The 6,669-nt window shown below is 41.3% G+C and overlaps 1 non-coding gene across 1 annotated transcript; it reads left to right on the top strand.

The window, feature by feature from the left end:
- Positions 1-474: 474 nt before the first annotated feature.
- Positions 475-546, top strand: TRNAC-GCA. Its single transcript has one exon. It is a non-coding gene; the product is annotated as a tRNA-Cys (tRNA).
- The last annotated feature ends 6,123 nt before the right edge of the window (positions 547-6,669 follow it).

The raw sequence follows: 6,669 nt of genomic DNA, 5'->3' as shown, positions 1-6,669 counted from the left end.
TGCAGCCTACCAGGCTCCTCCGCCCATGGGATTTTCCGGGTAAGAGTACCCTTTGTGGGTCAGCCCTTGGCAAGAGTTTTGGTAGTATTTGTGCAAAGATGAAGATTGCTCCAATGCAGATGCTGTGATTCAAGTGAGAGTCCAGAGTTTTGAGTAATTTCTGGTGAATTTTTCCATCCGCTCCCTCCTTCCCCTAAAAACTCACAGCATTATGACTGTTATCTGCCAGAGGACCAGATCATCCCTCATGTGGCTCTGTACATCCCTGTCTTTTTAACCCTACCTTCTACTGTTCTCGATCTTTTGAAACCTTTCCATTATACACATATCTTCATTTTCTTCTGCGAATATTCCCTTTATCTCCTGCTATTACCAAACTCGAATGTCTCCTTGTAGACATTGCTTCTTCTGTAGCCCTCTTTCATCATGATGGGTTTTCTTCTTTTTGTTGGGCCTAGAGATGGAAGAGGGGCTTCCCTGGTGGCTCAGAGGTTAAAGCGTCTGCCTGCAATGCAGGAGACCCAGGTTCAATCCCTGGGTTGGGAAGATCCCCTGGAGAAGGAAATGGCAACCCACTCTAGTATTCTTGGCCTGGAGAATCCCATGGACAGAGAAGCCTGGTGGGCTACAGTCCATGGGGTTGCAAAGAGTCGGACATGACTGAGCAACTTCACTTACTTAGAGATGGAAGAAGTACCATCCTTCTTATTGCTGCTTCCAGTCAATCCACCCAACCTCCTATTTAAACAAACAAATACATCTTTGTATCTCATGTTGTCAGATTTTACCTGCCCTATACTTGTTTGCAGCCATTTACCCTCCTGAATCCCTTCCTCTTACTCCTGAAAGATTTTACCAACACTCTCTTATTAACATTATTCTTGTTGAGAAAGTAATCTTTAAACCAGAGAACATCCCCTAACATCTGGAAGCTAGTTTGTTACTTTTTTATTGAATTATAATTAACATGCAATATTCTATTAGTTTCAGATGTACAACATAGTGTTTCAGTATTTTTATGCATTATGCAGTGATCACCACAATAAGTCTAGTTACCATCTGCTATGTTCCCTTTTTATTGGATAATAAACAATCTCAGAAAATATCAACCTCAGACTCTGAGACTATGATAAAGGAGAGAAAATAAGGCTACTTTATAACTTTATTTAAAACACCAAATACCTTTTGTTTCCACTAAAATGAGTAATTACTGCATCTTTTCCCCCAGTTATAGCTTTAGCCTTGCTTAAGTCTGCCCTCCCTAGAAAGATTTATTGAAGTCCTCAGTTACAGATTTGTTCCCACTTTCTGACACCATCCAGTCTAGAGTGACACTGGCTTTCTTACATCCTTCCTCAAGGCCTCAACTGAAGTCCAGATGCTATCATTTGTTTCTGTGCATACCCTTTTACTGAGATGGTCCATGACTGCCCATGATTTATACTCTCTTCATGCAATGAGTGAGAACCCTAACTTGTTCAAATACAAGTGTGAACTTTGGAGGGCATTAACATTGTCCGAATTCTCACTGATATCGGCATCACATTCTGACCTCTTGACCACCCCCCACACTGTCTTTAATTTTTCAGTGGCTTTTGTCTTCTACCTTATCACAGGCACCATCTTATTGCCATTCTCTTCACCTTGTAGTTATCAATAGCTTTGATTCAATTCATAACCTTGATTTCATTTATCTCACTTTCAGACTGCTTCCTCCTATATTCCTAATTCTTTCCTCCTAGTAAACTGAATTAACAACTCTTCTATCACATGGAAGGAGAAGACAATGGCACCCCACTCCAGTACTCTTGCCTGGAAAATCCTATGGACAGATTTTATTTTAGCTACAGTCCATGGGGTCGTGAAGAGTCGGACATGACTGAGCGACTTCACTTTCATGCATTGGAGAAGGAAATGGCAGCCCACTCCAGTGTTCTTGCCTGGAGAATCCCAGGGACAGGGGAGCCTGGTGGGCTTCCGTCCATGGGGTCGCGCAGAGTCGGACACGACTGCAGTGACTTAGCAGCAGCAGCAGCAGCAGCATCACATGGAAATTTTCATTCAGTTAATAATTCACCTTTTCATTATCCCTTAACTTGTTTTATCTTCACTTGCATTATTGTATGTCATTGTACAACTCAAATTCTGTAGGTTCCTTGTACAAAACTCAAATTTTAGTTAGTTCCTTGCACACACTCTCAATTCTTTTGCCCCTTACTCCTTTTTCGTGTTTACTTGGCTAAATAACCACTCTGGTTAAATCTGTCTCCCATCTTCTGTGCCTATGCCTGTCCTGCTGAATGCCACTGGGAAAAAAGCATGAAACTGTGTACTAATTGGTCTCACTTTAAATTCATGACCACTGTTTGAAAATGGGACTATACCAGCCACTCCTGCTCTATTGTGTAAATTCTTCTCTCTTTTCTGGATTATACTTAATTCTCTCTCCTTACACCTCCAGATCCTTTCCTTACACCTCCAGATCCTTTCCTTTATCCTTGCTTTTAACTGATTATCTAGCTTCTTATTTTACTAAGAAAGTTGGAGTAATTGAGAGAGAATTTCCTCCACCATAAGAAGTTACTTGCATGCCTTGTACGCCTCCCCCACCATGTCTCTACTTTCCTTCCTGTAAATAGCAAAAAGAACTCACTATGCTGGTGCCTCAGACAACAAAGAATCTGCCTGCAATGTGGGATACCTGGGTTCTATCCCTGGACTGGGAAGGTTCCCTTGGAGAAGGGAATGGCAACCCACTCCGGTATTCTTGCCTGGAGAATTCCATGGACATAGGAGTGGGTTCATGGGGTTGCAAAGAGTCAGACACGACTGAGTGACCAAGCACAGCACATGATTCTTGAACTCTAGACAGGAAAAAGAAAACTAAAACACTTCACTATGACCGTCAGTCTTAACATAACACAAACTGATATTGCAGTCTGATTCTTATTGGATTTTTTGCCAGTAGTTGAAATTTCAAGGCATACTGAGAAGAAAAATATCTTGGGGAAATTCACACTTTTAAAGTTAAAAAAACAATAACAAAAGTAATAGTGTTTTTGTTGATGCCAGTGTCATGAGCCACAAGATAAATTTCAGCATCTGAAAAATTTTTTTAATGTCTTAGCTGTTGATTGAATATTTAAATTTTTTGCTGTGGTTTTATTATGCCTATAATACAGTGCTTTTGGTCATATGCTGCCTCTGGTTCCTTTGAATCCCAAGGTTTTGCTAATCGTAAATAGTACAGTCTTTCTTGTCCTTTTGGTCCAAGATATAATAAAACACACTGTTGGAAGATATGTTCCTTTACATAGGCCAGTACAGTGCTGGCACTATGGGCTGCACAGATGCCACTCTTCCCTATTCCTTCTTCTCTTTTGTGTTCAGCATGGCCTGAGGGTAACAAATTATAGTATGAAAAATATAGCTCCACAGGGAGAGCCGTCTATAGGGTCCTCTCTGATTGGCCCTTCTCAACTGCAGCTGCGCTTGTTCTCATAATCTCACTGTGGGGCTCAAGGAGGCTGTTGAGCTAGGAAGAGTTCACTGCCGCTGTCCTTGGGGGATTGTTTGACATAACTTGGCTACCTTCCATTCCAGGTGACAGCTCCTGAAATAGAGCAGGCATTCTTCAAAATAGGCAAATAGCCTTCTTATAGCTATCTCTGCCTATTACCTGCTTGGCTTTATTGCGTAATTTTCAGTTTGCTAGCGTACAGGAGTCATAGTCATGCCTTGTTTGCTTATGGTACTTTCCTTCTGTTAATATATAAGGTCTTTCTTTATTCTTCTTTTTAAGAGAGAGAGTAATGCCACAATTGCCAAGCATTAATACATGAATTAATTAGGTTGAATTATTATTGTTTGCAAGGAAAGACAACATATGTTTTGTACCGTTGCTCCACCATTCCCGATGTCCTCACTGCTATCCAAGATGGCGGCTACTACTCTTCTTCCTTGGGGTTACTGCTACAGTTCTACGTAAGGAGACACCCCGCTTTGCTTCTGTAATCTGTTTCTTTTTCCTCATGTTTGGCTGAGCTGAGCTGGGACAGAAGCACAGGGGAGAATATCAGACAAGAATTGGTCCCTCGGTACTTGCAGTCCTTATTCTGTTTAAAGTTAAAGGCTTTCTTCTACTGGGATTTATTTTAAGTGTGAGTGGGAAGAAAGTACAACACTGAGAGGCTTGAGAACCTCGGCTTGGTTCTTAACTGGTCCTTCAGTTCAGTCGCTCAGTCGTGTCCGAGTCTCTGCGACCCCATGAATCGCAGCAGGCCAGGCCTCCCTGTCCATCACCAACTCCTGGAGTTCATTCAGACTCACGTCCATCGAGTCAGTGACGCCATCCAGCCATCTCATCCTCTGTCGTCCCCTTCTCCTCCTGCCCCCAATCCCTCCCAGCATCAGAGTCTTTTCCAGTGAGTCAACTCTTCACATGAGGTGGCCAAAGTACTGGAGTTTCAGCTTTAGCATCATTCCTTCCAAAGAAATCCCAGGGCTGATATCCTTCAGAATGGACTGGTTAGATCTCCTTGCAGTCCAAGGGACTCTCAAGAGTCTTTTCCAACACCACAGTTCAAAAGCATCAATTCTTCGGCATTCAGCTTTCTTCACAGTCCAACTCTAACATCCATACGTGACCACAGGAAAAACCATAGCCTTGACTAGATGAACCTTTGTTGGCAAAGTAATGTCTCTGCTTTTCAATATGCTCTCTAGTTTGGTCATAACTTTCCTTCCAAGGAGTAAGCGCCTTTTAATTTCATGGCTGCAATCACCATCTGCAGTGATTTTGGAGCCCAGAAAAATAAAGTCTGACACTGTTTCTACTGTTTCCCCATCTATTTCCCATGAAGTGATGGGACCGGATGCCATGATCTTCGTTTTCTGAATGTTGAGCTTTAAGCCAACTTTTTCACTCTCCCCTTTCACTTTCATCAAGAGGCTTTTTAGTTCCTCTTCACTTTCTGCCATAAGGGTGGTGTCATCTGCATATCTGAGGTTATTGAGATTTCCCCCGTCAATCTTGATTCCAGCTTGTGCTTCTTCCAGCCCAGAGTTTCTCATGATGTACTCTGCATATAAGTTAAAGACGCAGGGTGACAATATGCAGCCTTGACGAACTCCTTTTCCTATTTGGAACCAGTCTGTTGTTCCATGTCCAGTTCTAACTGTTGCTTCCTGACCTGCATACAAATTTCTCAAGAGGCAGGTCAGGTGGTCTGGTATTCCCATCTCTTTCCGAATTTTCCACAGTTTATTGTGATCCATGCAGTCAAAGGCTTTGGCATAGTCAATAAAGCAGAAATAGATGTTTTTCTGGAACTCTCTTGCTTTTTCCATGATCCAGCAGATGTTGGCAATTTGATCTCTTGTTCCTATGCCTTTTCTAAAACCAGCTTGAACATCAGGAAGTTCACGGTTCATGTATTGCTGAAGCCTGGCTTGGAGAATTTTGAGCATTACTTTACTAGCACGTGAGATGAGTGCAAATGGTTCTTAACTAGTTGTAAAACCATAGGCAAAATTTTAATTGCACTAGGCTTCCACTTCTTTTTGGAAAAATGAGCAGCATGCTTAGATTATTTCTGAAGTTCTTTGGAGCTTTAAATTCCTATGTATTTAGGGCAGCAAGCTTCCTTTCATTATATTATTGATTTTAATTTTTCTGTGTATTTTCCACTTTACATTTGATCCAATTTATGATATATACAGAAAGTGAGGTCAGAAATTTTATTTTGACACTTTCCTTTTTCTCTTTTCTACTGGAAGTATGATTCTGATTGCCAAATTGAATGATTATTTTCACACATATGTATATTTTCCTAATTTCTGCTTTCCATATGTTTTACACAATTTCTGGATAATGCAATCTCTTTTAATGAGTTTGTTCATTTTGAAAGCAAATATTTAGAGTCATAATCTCCAGCATTTTATTTTTCGCCAGCCCAGTCTAATTAGATGTCTAAAATTGGTTTTCCAAAATTTAATTTGCAAAATGCTCTCTGTGCTCAGTTGTGTCTGACTCTTTGCGGTCCTATGGACTGTGCCCTCCAGGCTCCTCTGTTCATGGGATTTTCCAGGCAAGAATACTGAGTGGGTTGCCCTTTGCTCCTCCAGGGGATCTTCCTGAGTCCGGGATTGAATCCACATCTCCTGGACTGCAGGTGGATCCTTTACCTCTGAGCCATAAGGGAAATAATTCTTCCCAAATAATGAAATTTCATGTGAAAATAAGTCATATATGGAAATAAATCATATTAGAATAATGTTCTTCATGGACTTTGCCTGTACAGGAGGAGGACAGAAAATCGTGTTCAGAATGACTCTGAGCTCAGTACGAAGGAGTGCACAATTGGTAGTGGCTTCTACTAGAGCAGATAATTGCAGGAGCCTACCTCATCTGAAGGAGATATCTGAAACTAGAAATCCAACACTTGGGAATTTTATGATGACAACAGCAGATGAAAAGGCATACTGAGCTGAATAGCTTAGTTGCCTTATATTTATCAGATAAAATATGTGGTTCTGCTCCAACAGAGATTGGTGTTGCTATGACAGGCTCATTAGTTACCTTCTGTCCCACGCTGTGATAAGATCATCATGGCACATATCATACTGACCTGGAGAAGGACTGACAATGAAGATTTTAAGTAGTGGATT

Source organism: Bison bison, unplaced genomic scaffold (assembly GCF_000754665.1).
Source record: "Bison bison bison isolate TAMUID 2011002044 unplaced genomic scaffold, Bison_UMD1.0 scf7180017864263, whole genome shotgun sequence".
In the NCBI taxonomy this organism is placed as follows: Eukaryota; Metazoa; Chordata; class Mammalia; order Artiodactyla; family Bovidae; genus Bison; species Bison bison.
Note: the sequence above shows the minus strand (reverse complement) of the source record. Positions and strands in the feature narration are given on the sequence as shown.